This window comes from Heliconius melpomene, chromosome 17 (assembly GCF_056956725.1).
Source record: "Heliconius melpomene rosina isolate 202511_hmr_F chromosome 17, ASM5695672v1, whole genome shotgun sequence".
NCBI lineage: Eukaryota > Metazoa > Arthropoda > Insecta > Lepidoptera > Nymphalidae > Heliconius > Heliconius melpomene.
The window spans coordinates 14037397-14051480 of record NC_140405.1 but is presented as its reverse complement, the minus strand read 5'-3'; the positions used below and the strand labels follow the sequence as shown (position 1 = coordinate 14051480).

Here is a 14084-nt window from a genome sequence, read left to right as displayed (position 1 = left end):
AAATTATCAGAGCAAAAATAAATTCTAATTATTATTTACCATACAACATTGCCTCCAATATGTTTGGCAATGATTAGAAAAAGATCCTATCAATATTGAAGTTGTCTAAAATTTAAAAAAAAACTATTAAATTTTAACTCCAAATGAATAATTTGTATAACATTGGAGACTGTTAGAGTAGATATTTTATTAAAGTCGAGAAGAATTTTAAGCAATATTTTATCACAATAACTACATATCTTTAATTGAAATTATTTTATTAAATATTATGTGTAAATTAAAAAATATTTTTAGGTATTACATACTAGCTGAACGTAATATTTAATTCATAATAAATCATAAAAAGTTAAAACTAATTAAAATTTCAATAGTCGAGACGAATTATCTATATAAGCCAAAACAAAGTAATTAAAGACTTGAGATACTGGTTACTAATTAATGCTTATGATATTTAAATTAAACTTTCCCGGTCTAGTATAAAGAAATGCGGCGTTGGGTCCCGTTATTTACTGAGATGTGGAATTAAACACCACAATATTTATATATGAAATGCGTAACTTACAAAAATTTACTCGGACACCTATTTACCACAGTAGGTATATTACAAAGATGGTACGACGAACAACGTACATAGTTATATAGTTGTTGTTAAACGAAATATATAATTATCTTCAAGAATACTATAATTATGATAATATGTAAAATTAAGTACTATTGAAGCAAAACTGCTGTCTTCGCGCCAGTCATTTGGCTAAGAATACTGAAAATTTGTATAAATTATTTGAGAATGATCTATTAATATTATTTTATCGAATTATTAATGGTCTTAATTTGGAAAAAATATTATATTACATTTTTATTTTGTGATAAAAGTATCCACGTGACGCCATTGTAACGCAATTAAATGAAAACATAACTATATACGTTTATCTATGAAATATTATTTTATAGATCTGATATACAAAAACTCTGTGAATATTATCACTCAATATACAGTATCTTGATTTTTGGTTTGATTCCCATTCGAGGGAAAGATTTTTTTTTATTTTCTCCCTCTGGTAACAAGATAAAGCGCGTCGTTGAGTTTCGCCACTTAACACGTTAGCATTAACTTCTCTCAGCCTATCCTGGTACAGGCGGGATACGGCGTGGTCACCCTACAGTTCACGCCGCGGCCACAGCGCTGCGCCTCATACGCGCGTGATAATAGCAGCATATATTATGTATTTATTTATCGCTCGTAAAGCTATTTGTTCTATTTATGGGAGATATTTTGAAAGTACTCGTGTATTTTTGATTTATATATAAGTATATGGATAGGCTGATATTGTCCACGCTGTGCTGGGCTGGGCTGACCCTCTGTCTACCACTACTTTGTTTTAAATGCACCGCCCAATTTCCAACATAGGTTATTGGGTGGCGGCACTCAACATAGCTCGGCGCGGCGAATAAATTATTTTCATAATTAATTACATGTCGACATGGAATCGAACCCACAACCGTCGCGTTTACAGTCAGACGCTGTGCCACTAATGAGGCACAGCGTCTGACTGTACGCCATGTCTGCCTCATCTCTCACTTTAGTTCATGTCGATAAATTATGTACATAATTATATTTAGCGGAGAAAGAAATAATGTGCCTTAAAACATTATCTAGAAATAGAATTCAGTAAAACATTTCTTTCTTATCTCTTTTACTTTTGTAATATGCAATTGATATATGCACTAATTGTTCCAAGAACCGATTTTGATAAAACTCACACACAGAATTGGGATTTTTCAATACATCATAAACAAAATATATAGATAGGTATATGTATTCACATATAAAATGTTGGATTCCATTAAAATCTTTCATTGCCAACTTATATATAATATATGAAATAAATACATATACTAACACGGCTAGTCAAATAAAAACTTGGAATAATTAAAAATATCTTTATAACGTACTTCGAGTTCGATTACTACTCTGGTATTACGTGTTATGAAATTCGAATCGATCGACTCGAATTAAATGAACTAAGTGAAATTTACAAAACAAATAAAGGAAAAAATCTGAAAAATTTAAATTTATAGGTATTTCATAGAAAAACGTTATATTTGTAGTTGTATGTACAAACCTAATTTTGTCAACTTTTATAAATTGTACTTTGACCGGTTGATCTACAATACGGAAGCCTCGGTGGGCAAGTCCGATTCGCACTTAACCGTTTTTTTTTCCATTTGGTTACGCCATTACATAATTAATTTATTATTAAAATATTTCATAAGTGAATGGAAAGTGAATGAAATTTTGTAACTAATTATATCTATTACTTAGTCCTATGATAATTCGATTTCCACGCTGCTAATTTTAGAGATATTGCACGTTGCTTGGTAAAACTCAAAATTATGTTTTTATTCCATAGCGGAAAAATAATTCCCCCGAATGGGAATTGAAGCAAATCATCTCGTTTAAGGATCAGGAGGTGCCCCACTGCGCCACGACTGCCTCACAATTGTAAATATTGTATACAAAATAATCAATATTTGTAAATAGGTGCTTCAAGACAATACAAACTAATATAAAACAAACGAAACGTGCGATAACGTCACACGACGGGTAAACACGTCGAGTAAACACATAGAAATGGTATTGAGAATGTGGAGAATGGAGAAATTTTATACTTTTTAACCGACTTCTGCGAGTAAAGGTGGTTGATTATCGATTCGAATGTATTTTTTTTCGTAAGGATGCCTTAAGAAATGTTTTATTTAGTGGAATGAAACTTATAATGTTTGTATAAAAAGTCTAGCAGTAAGGATACATAGTGTTAACACGCTCCATTCCCCATCCACTGCTTATTTTTTCGAGACATAACATGTTGAGAGGCGGAACTCAACGCTGTGCTTCATACCAAAGCGAGGAATTGGTGTAGTCTAACGTACATTTTCCTGAGTCCAGCCCAAAATCATCATATTTACAGTCACACACAGTTCTTTTTTTAATTTTACACCGTACCCCGTAGTATTAAAACACTCCGTTCCCATTAAGACACTGACTAGCAGAGCGAGGAAATGAAATGTGTCAATGTGAGTGGGAATTGAACTCACAACCGTGTTAACCACGACGACGCCACGACTGGCATCAATGTACAGTCATACACTGTGTTATTACGTATTAACCGCACCTACTGCGTGACGCTTTTAACTAAGATTTTGCATTATTGCCAAAGGTGTGTCTCGAGTGATTTATAATTAGTTCCATACTAAAATATTATATATGAATAAAAAAAACACTATATTGGCACAATCGTAAGATGTCTAGTAGTGACGTAACTTTTGGTTCAAAGCCAAAATCATTTTTATTTCTCTTTTTCACTCGATAAGTGAGAGAACCCAACGCCGCCTTTAGAACAAAATTATAAGAAAATATTCGGTATTCTGCCGATAATGGAAGATAGATGGTTCAGCATTCGGCCTCATTCATGAGGCAAAATCAGTCGAAAAATATCGAATTGTAGCCAAATGTTCTATATCTGAAATTAATTTTCAGTAGGTACTCCTTTAACGATTTTTTAGCTTCACGCTCTATCCCGTACATAGCAGGGTAGGATTAGAGAACCTAGGAACCTAGTGTTAAGACATTTCCGTTACTAATTTTTAAACTAAAACCAACCAGCTTAAACTTGGAATTGAACCCAAATACTGAAATCAATTACTAATTTTAACCCATAATACTCACTTTGATAAAAAACCTAAATATTAATTATATTATAATTCTTATCTGCACATCATGTTAACACGTGTCTCACAGACACTGATAACAAGGACACGAGGCACTCAGGCTCAGTGGTAATACGACCGCATAGTTTACTATAGATAGAATTAAAAGTTTATCACCCATAGCAGAGTAGACGGAGAGAACGGTTAAGACTCTCCGTTCTCCAATTTCTATCTGCTCAAAACATTGTGTGATGGGTGGCGGAAAATTGAAAATTGAAAATTGCAAGAATACCTAAATCGGTAAAAAAAAATAGATCGCTAATTAGGATTTGAACCTGTCACAGTGGCCTTAATCACACATTTGAAACATGAACTATCGTCATACAATTTTGAAAATAAAATTTCCATTCGAAACACGTGCTCGAAGAAACAAAAGATAAAAATATATCGTAGATTACGAAAAGCCTATAAGAACCACTTAACTCAAACCATTACGAGTGTAATGAAAGACATTTTAAGCCTATGTCTGACATCTAGAAATAAATACATATGACTGTCTGACGTATATCGATATATACGTATAAAACTCTGAGAGGATTTTCCGAAATATTTACGAGAAAAGGAAAATTAATTAGTTCAGTTGGGGGGGGGGGGGTACACATACTCGTAAAATGTAACAAATTATTTATAATTACTTAAGACTACCACGATGACTGTGGGTTCAGTTCCTACAGTAGAAATGTTCTTTCTCGAATTGATGTTTTTCTAAGTTCACGCTGTATAACGTATATATAGCAGGGTAGGCAGAGACAAAAATGTTCCGTTTTCTGCTATACGCTTTACTTCGAAATTATTAAGTGGTGGAACTCAATACTCGTTTCGTGTTGTTACCAGAGGAGCAAACAAAAATAATCAATAACCTCGAGTGCGAATCGAACCTACAACCGTCGCGCTGGTCCACTGCGCCACGGTGGCTCTTATAAGACTTCCGATAAATATTATTATTATACATATAAATATATTTTTTAACAAAATCCGAATTTAAAGCATAGTATAGATAAGATAAGATCAGTGTGAATGAACCCGAGCTATCTGACATTCCAAATTCAAACCAATGTCAAGGCCGCCATTTTGTTAATAATTTATACATTTGTTTTCGTTATTTTACGCCAAATGCAAGATTATTTGCATATTTTTATTTTGGAAACAGTTTTTAAAAGGTTTCTTTAAATATAATGCAAAATGGCAATGCCGCTAATATTTAGCGGCGTTGCCATACTGCACTATAGGTGATGCTTAGCTTTATAAGTGAGGGTTGTGGATTCGATAGCCACCTAAGTATTATTACTTATATTTAAAATATTTATATACGGAGTATCTTAGTATAAGGTCATTTCTGTCATCTTACCCTTCTATATGAAATCGGCGTGATTCAATAATTAAAAATAATCAAGAATCATTTTTCAAGCTTCCAAGTGAAATACTGCACTAATTTAAACAAAATAACCTGTATCTACAGTTAAAAAAAATCGTTTCTTTTTATGTTATGTTTGTTATAATTCATTGAACAGTTACATGTATTTATATAACGTTGCTTGTTATTCGGATTCTTTAATAGGTACAATAAATACCAGTCGTCTCACATAATATTAGTAGCACAGCGTCTGACTGAAAGCGGACGGCTGTGGGTTCGATTCCCACTGGGGGAACAAAATTATTTTCATGTTATTGCTTCGGTAACCTGCTAGCCTAGAATATTTTTTTCGCTTCACACTGTAAACAGTTTACCCCATATAACATGCAAAGGGAGCCAAGTGTTAAGACACTCCATTATCCTTTCTCCATTATTGAGCGGCGGAACTCAACGCCGCACTATGTCTTCTTATATTTATTGTAAAACGAAAAATATATAATACATATCAGTCAAGTAATTTTTTTGCTTGGGGTTTCCTTGCATATCTAGACGCAGATATCGGCAGGTTGAGGTTATCTTCGAGCTTATTAGCTACTGATAATAGGCATAAAAACAAGGTGCCTTATCAGTATATAATAAGACTGGAACGGGGTCAAAGTTGTACATTCTATATTTTTTTTGTTTTGTATTTTTGTAGTAACATGCAGTGCGTCGAAAACGGACGGACGGAGTGTCTAAATCCTAGGTTCCCTCTGTCGACCCTGCTATATATCTGAAGCTGAAATAAAAAATTTAGATCATATTGACTGAAAATTTATAATATAGATGTTAGATATTAATTGTAAATATTATATAGAACGATTGGCTAAAGTAACGCTAATAAACAATGCTAATAAATAAAGCTTTTATTACACTGTTCAGGAATATTTAAAGGGTAAAAATATGTGGAATTTATTTAAAGAATTAACTTGGCCGTTGGTTCATTCGGTACAAAAGTGCTCCCAAAAGTCTATTTAAATGATTTTTTTTTATTTGATCTTTTTTGTGGCGCACGCAAGGAAGATGTGAAACTTGAAGTAACTAAAACTAAACACCATTACATCAGATGTCAGTCTGATCTGATGCAATAATATCATACAATTTCGACACGGAAACACGGCAATGAAATAGTTTTTTCTGTTCACGCGCCGAACACGCGGGTTGACAGTTTTTCTAATATACACGCGTGACACGGGCTTCATGAGTGAAAAGAACAATTATTTTTTTTAGTTATAATTTTTTATAAAGTAATTTCGATTTTGTTTATTAGCTTCACGCTGTATCCCGTATAGCAGAATAGGCAGAGGAACTTGGGAACCAAATATTAATACACTCCGATGCCATTAAGACACTTCCGTTCCCCACTTTTCGCGGGATTTTGAAGGCATTGCCTGTTGAATGACGGAACTCAACGCCGCACTCACCAGAACGAGGAAATGCCGTGTGCTCCCGGCTTAGAAATACGTGTTATGTTCGGGACACCGCGTGAAGCTAAAATAAATAAAAACTAGCTATATTCAATCAAAATATGTTATTTACTTACAGGGTTTCTACGCGGGAAGACTTTTATTAATGTTAGGTTCTCCACAGTCGAGTAAGTACTACACTATCAAAAGAGATAGCTAGCATATTTAGATTATAATGTTTAGATCTAAGTAAATTTTACGTCCTATATTAGGGTTGTCGGTAACGAATATTTAAGTTATTATTATTTCCTCGTTCTCGACAAGACAAAGTGCGGTGTTGAGTTCGGCCAGTCAACACGCATTGTCTTGAAAATTAAGGGATACTTCAACGCGTTGTCTATGTGATCTGTGGGAAAGAGTTTCAAATTAAAAGAAAACAATAACCTGCAACGTACAATACTAATTCTCATTGTTATAATTTTAAGGATCATGTCAAATAACTATGTATTTTTTAACTTCACGCTGTATCACGCACTTAATAGGGTAGGCAGAAGGAACACGGGAACCTAGTGTTTCTAATACTTTCCGCCGAATACTTGACGCATTGCGCTGTCCTTTATCTAGTTACTAGAGCGATGATGAAAATGAAAGAATGAAAATATTAAATATTTGATTCCTTCATGCTGTATTACGCTTATAGCAAGGCGTATAGGAAGAGAACCAAGTGTTAAGGCACTGTAACCCAAGCACGACCAAATTTTTCGTGAATAGGATAAATTTAAACGAAAATAAAGTTGATACTAAAATAATCACTTTTGTCAACCCTACTACAAATAACCTTTGTCCTTGGGGACACAGCAATAAAATACGGTTTACTATATAACATATTAATTAGGTTCACAATTATCCCTCGTTAGTTATACAAAATAATATAATTATCGAGATTGTTTATATGAATCTTGCCCAGGCAGGATCTATTGACCTAGCACGCCCATATTTGAAACGTAAATATTCCTCTAGTAGACTAATTACCAGTCGAACTATGTAGAATCAGTCGACGAGTCAATCAGTGAAATCGGTCAAGTGCGAGTCGGACTTTCCCAACGAAAGTACGGAACTCTAAAGATTAGAAAAAAATGGGCAGTGAATGTTACGCATCTTGCGGGTGACAAAGATGCACGCGCTTTTGCTTCGTTTTTATCGTAAGCCTACAACTATTTGGAAGTGAGAACTTGCAGTACAAATTGAGGGAATAATCCGGAATATGTATATTTTTTGCCATACCACAGGAAAAAATCATTACACATTACTTATATTTATAGTTAATTTCTTAAACTTCTGAACCTTAAGATGTACTTCTTGTTGACCTACTATTGTAGAATTACGAAATTGGGACGAAACCCTTGAATTGTTTCATTTATATCTATTAATACTTCCCCAATAGGAATCGAATCATCATCCATCGATTGTATTCATTCGATGCATTTATATAACGTTATGCATGTTTCCCTCACCTTATCGCATGGAGATAGCGTGGCGGAAACGTGGCTGTTTAGATGTAAATAGTAAACAAATTATGATATAACACATAATATTTACGCTTTATAATTCTATTTTTATATCAGATATTAAAATGGCCTTGGAGTTACTAATGTGTATGGTTTTTATACAAAAATAAAAAATAACGTTAGCATCGAGATTTTAGAACCTTTTCTCTTCAAGACGCAAAGGTAACGTCTCCAAAGGGCTCCCGTAACTTTTAAAATAAGACTATGATCTCAATGAATACTTTCAACAAAAATTAGTTAAATATTCATCACTTAAATTTTCAAACTTCGCAAATAAATATTCGTACTATAAAAATATTTTTCAATGAGAATAATAATAGTGACATTTTGAAACATTATAAAAATATCTGTATCCTTAACATATACTTGCTGCTACGGAACCTTTCATGTGTGGACGCAAGTCACACTTAAATACTTCTTCAATTAAATTACTACTTTAATTAGTTTTACGATTTTTTTTTATTTGTATTATTAAAGTCTTTTAACATTTCATATCTATTAGTATTCCCGACAATTTGAATCCACGCAAATTGTACATGACAATTGACATTTAACCTCATATTAATAAAATTACCTAGTTTAGAGGTCAATGAGTATATCTATAAATAAAATTTATTTTTTTGTGGAGTAATATTTTAGTATCTTATTATCTTCACACATCATCATCACAAAAGTAATTAATTTAATTAACAAAATATTTTAATTTATAGAGCCTTGTTTACTGAAAAAGTACAAATATTTTCTTGAGCTCCCCGTGTTAATGAAAATATCAAATATGTCATTTCCTTGAATGGAAATCGAACCCACAACCTCTTGCGTTTATATTCGCACGCTTGTGCCCCTCCGCCACGACTGGCCTCAAATTAAAAAGAAAAAAATTTATAGTAATTCTCGCCCACAGCTAGCTATCTTACAGTCTACAGTCATAAGTCACGTACAAATTGATAAAAGTATATAATTAAACTTCAGTTACACTGTGTGACATGAAACTTAACAAAAAATATATTGTAAAATGTATCTAACTAGACATATTATACTAATATTATAAAACTGTAAAATTTATTTGATTGAGCGCGGTTATCTCAGAAACTACTGGTTCGAATTGAAAGATTACTTACGTATTGGACATTACATTAGTTATGGAAGGCTTAGTATATTGGAATAGCGATTGCTGTGAGTTTGATATCTGCTTGGCACAATGACATAGTATCCTGACACTAGGTTCCTTCTGCCTACCCTGCTGAGTGCGGGATACAGCGTGAAGCTGACGTGTCTGAATCACTAGGTGTCTTGCCCACTAAAAACGTGAAAAATAGGGAAAAACATAGAAAATAATAGAAATCATGAGAGGATTATCATGTGCCAATAAATGTTTAGGTCTAAGTAGTCATCTATATAAACGTAAGAAATGATGTCAATTAAGCATTATTAAATCTGCATTAAAAAAGTAAATTAGCTGATATATTACTAACATTTTACCTGCGGGTTCGCCCTCGTGGTTAAATATTAATAACTAAAAGTTGGTGTCTCAATTTGTTAAGTTTTATGATATTAGTACAGATAACAAGCTGTATAGGTACATACTTGTAGATCATTTGTATTGCATTTCGCACGCACTTTATATTTTAGAGACCTAGTTACAAGATAAGTATAAGAATGGCTTATCATTCTATTTTCATACATCGTCACTTTTATAATGAAGAAAGTTAGCCAATAAACAATACAATCAATAAGCAATAAATGTGAATCGATAAACAAAAAATATCATTTTTCATAAAACGAATCGAACAAAAAACTAGTGAAAAATTGACTCGTCATCTAAAACTAATAATTACATATAAGTACAGAAACATAACAGGTTGATTGTCAAAAATAGCAATGATGCCTTATCACGCGGTCACCCATCCCATCAATAAACAACGTTGGACACGCTGTACACGCTCTCACGTATCACTTGACCCTTGCAAATCTGGCGCCGTATGTCACGCCACTACGAAAATAATAATAATATATGTAGGTAATCATAATTAATGAATATAAAAAATATGTGAATATTTAATATTTATACAAGTAGTGCACTAGTCCCGTAAAATGAAAACCTAATTTTTACTGTTCCCTTACTTACTGTAGGAGTTTCAAGAAATCCTCACTTATGTTGGGGCCACACTAGTGGAGAATGCTGTTAATATGTAAGTGGCGATGCATTAATCAAATTAATTCATGAAATACGGAATATGGCTACGGAGAGGAATATGGCACGTTACCAAAGCAAGGAAATAGAAATTACACACTCCTCCGAGTGCAAATCGAGAGCACAATCGTCGCAATTACAGACATACGCTACGCCACAACGGCCCTATATATAAACAAACTGTATTTCATACATATCTACATATTATTTCATTGACAAGACATCCAATATGAAAGCCGCAGACCACAGATATTTCAGAATTAAGACATATATGAAATGTCAAACCTTGATAGGCTTTCGTAACTCATAGCCACACTCGGAGATGAGAATTAGAATTTAACTAATTTTAAGCTGGTTCTAATATTAAAATATGTTATATGTTGATTAAATATTGCTGATATTTTCGTGACGCAGTGGTACAGCGTAAGCGCAGTGGTTGTGAGTTGGATTTCCGTTTGGTCGAATGAGTTATTTCCTCGCGCTGGTTCTGACAAGACAAAAGCGGGTGTTAAATTCCGCCATTCAATAGTCAATACGCATTGCCACGAAAATTAGGCAGAAAATAGAAGATGAAGTCTGCCTATCACGCTACGTGCGGTATAATGTGGGAAGTTTAAAACAAGAAAAACATTTTAGCTATTTTACGATCTTTCTCTGTTATCATAGAAAGGTATGATGGATTCCCCGTACTTCTCTCGTTTTGACAACATTTTTCATTGGTACAGCCGCTAGTGTTAATCGTATCGTGATGTAATATTAGCCTTTAACTTTTAACCTTCCTCGACTCGAGCTATATGTGGGAGATGAGGAAAACTTTTTGAATGCAATTATCTTAACCAAGAATTTCGCTGAAAGTCACGGGTTCGGTGATAAAGTTGGACATCTGTCAAATGGAGATACAAAAGGGCATCCATTATCAGTGCAACGGGACGGATGTCAATGCTACTGAGACACTATCAAAGGATGTGCGGACAGAAGTTGATTTATGTATGTATTTTTTAAATTGTTTCATTTTTGGCCATAGTAGATTTATTATCAGCTTCTCGCTCTATGCCGCATGTATCGAGATAGGTAGAGTGAGACTCACCTCTCCCCATTTTTCTCCGAATTCAGCCTCCAGCTCAATGCCGCGGTTTGCTTTAACACCAGAGAGAAGAAACATTAAGATTCCATTTCCTCCAGTGTCACGCTTGTGCCCCCGCCATGACTGGCCTCATATATATTCGCATATAAATAATATAGTATCAAGAAATTATCATGTCACTTTTGTTTTATATATATAATTCACACATTATTTATAAATATTTATTATGTAAATAATATTTATACTGAACAAACAATCTTGTCTCCGAGCAATTATGTTTTTTAATCTGTTCACAGGTCAGGATTATTCGTTATCTGTGTGTATTGTATAGTGAACTTAAGCGCCTGTAGTTTCATACTTCTTTTAAATGTGCTACATTTATTTGGCAGTTTTCATTCAGGTTTTAAGAATGGTTTTATCGATTTTGATATCATAATTTATTTATTGTGAATTTCACCTCTTTTATCAATTACTAGGGTGTTCTATATACCTACTTTATAGTTTATTATATTTTCAAAAAAATATTTAATATATTTTTTAACGTTATTCTGTATCCTGCACGCATAGCCGATAGGCAGAGGAAACCTGGGAACCTAGTGTAATGGAGTGTTCGATTCTCATTAAGGCACTTTCCGGTGGCGAGACTTAACGCCGCACCCTGCCTCCTTACCAGAGCGAGGAAATGAAATATAAAACATTGCTCCGAGTGGGAATCAAAGCCACAACCGTCGCGTTTACAATCACACCAGTGAGCCACCGGGCCACGAAGGCCTCGTCGTATCTTAATCTTCATAATTTTAAATAATCTGTAGGTATCTTCGTTAAGGAAACTTTCATTGTATCATCACAGGACGTCATTGGCTCTTGATACTTTAAATAATTTGGCATTGCCCGTTCATTAAACAGGTTATAGAATTAATTAAATTCGCTGCCAAGAATTTTGTATGTAATTTTGTTTGGTTATTATTTCTTTTTTTATATATTCTTATACAAATGGAGAAAGGAAAATTAAATCTGAGAGAAGAAAAAGTTTTAAAATTAATGTATCATATTTTTTGGATTAACTTAGTACATATAGAAATTAAACGTATGGCAATGATCGGCACCAGGCACATATCTTGAACTCCTACTCCTCCCTTCCTCCTTTTTTTTTAGTTTCACGCTGCATTCCGCATTTTCCGCACCGATTTTTGGAGGCATAGGACTCAAAGTCCTCGTGAAATTTGTGGATAAATACACTTGTAGAATAGCAGACGTACTTGAAAACCTGAAGTAAATAGACAATGATACGTACATATATTCTACTAATCCTACTCTACTAATAGTTTATAGAGATAGATGTTTGTTTCACTTTTACCCAAAAACTACTGAACGAATTTAGATTAAGCTTTAAAGTAATATAGCTTACTCATCAGCATAACACATTGTCTACAGTCTACGCAAACATTAAATAATTTGGTTATAGTATAAAAATAAGTTTCAGCGGACGAAGCCGCGTGTGGGTCGCTTGTATTACATATCAATAAGTTTTTCATATTCCAAAAATATATTATGCCACAAAAGTAAAGGTTATGTAAAAATAACTTCTGGCAAATGAGTCAAGGTGAAAAAAATGGAGACATTATCATATACTATGCATTATAGTATATATATATATGAAAATAAGGCGGTTTTACAATGTTCAATGACAAACTGTAAAATTATTGAAGTCTTAATTAAGTTTTTACATTAAAGAAATAAAATGGATACCGACAAAATAAAACTACCTACCTTTAGCTAAATTAACAAACATAATAAATGTGGTCAAGTGCGAATAGGATTCGCCCCCGAGGGATCCGTACCAATTCTGAGATTGGAGGTCAACGGTAGCTACAACTTTAAAAAACTTAAATTTGCGCTTTTACGAGATAAGGAACCCTAATTTTTAAGTAATATTTAGGTAACATAAAAAATCCATAGCCGTTGGGACCAATGCACAGACTGTCCATTCTTTTAGTATGCATATTTATTATTAAACTTTTTTTTAAATCAACTACTACTAAAGACATCGTATTAAAATTACCTCACGTATGCTATACGTGTTTATATGAACTTATGAGAGCTTAAAGCTATCATTCATAAGGATTAAGATAAGCTTATTTCGATATCGAAATTATACTGTTACTCAATATTTTTACGTTTAGTAAAAAAAGACACAAAAGCTGAAAGCGATGGTTGCAGGCCCAATTTCCAGTCCCATAACCAATGTACATAGATTATACAGTATAATAAACTTTATACAGTGTCTTAACAGGCAGTGTTTTAACACTAGATTCCCAGGTTTCTTAAAGAGTTAAGAACAGAGAAAACAAAAATAGCATAAATATTTATACTAATATTAGTAAGTGTATCTGATTCAACGTGCTAAACTCAAAAAGTAAAGAGTGGAATAGCAAAATTCTTATTGTATTGCAAATGCACGGAGGCAAAGCCGCAGATAAAATTTAGTTAATGAAAAAATTAACAAACCTATAAATTAAAATAACTGTTCCAGAATAAGAGCCTAAGCATAATAAATAATATTACCTAATTATAATAATAATTAAAACTAATTTAGTATATTAGTTCTGAATCACACGCCAAGAACGTGATGCCCATGTGAATGTTGCGTGATGCTATTTTTAAATTCATTATA

At 33.2% G+C, this 14084-nt stretch overlaps 1 protein-coding gene across 3 annotated transcripts in view; it reads right to left on the bottom strand.

Annotated features, from left to right (window-relative positions):
• Gbs-70E (Glycogen binding subunit 70E) overlaps positions 1 to 14084 on the bottom strand; it is a 37091-nt gene that overhangs the window by 8246 nt on the left and 14761 nt on the right. The window contains exon 1 of one of the 3 annotated variants that reach the window (XM_085200346.1): positions 6705 to 6846. The exons of the other annotated variants lie outside the window; for them this stretch is intronic. The gene's annotated coding sequence lies outside the window, so the exon portion shown is untranslated. Of the gene's footprint in view, positions 1 to 6704; positions 6847 to 14084 lie in introns of those variants that run through there. 3 annotated transcript variants of the gene reach the window in all.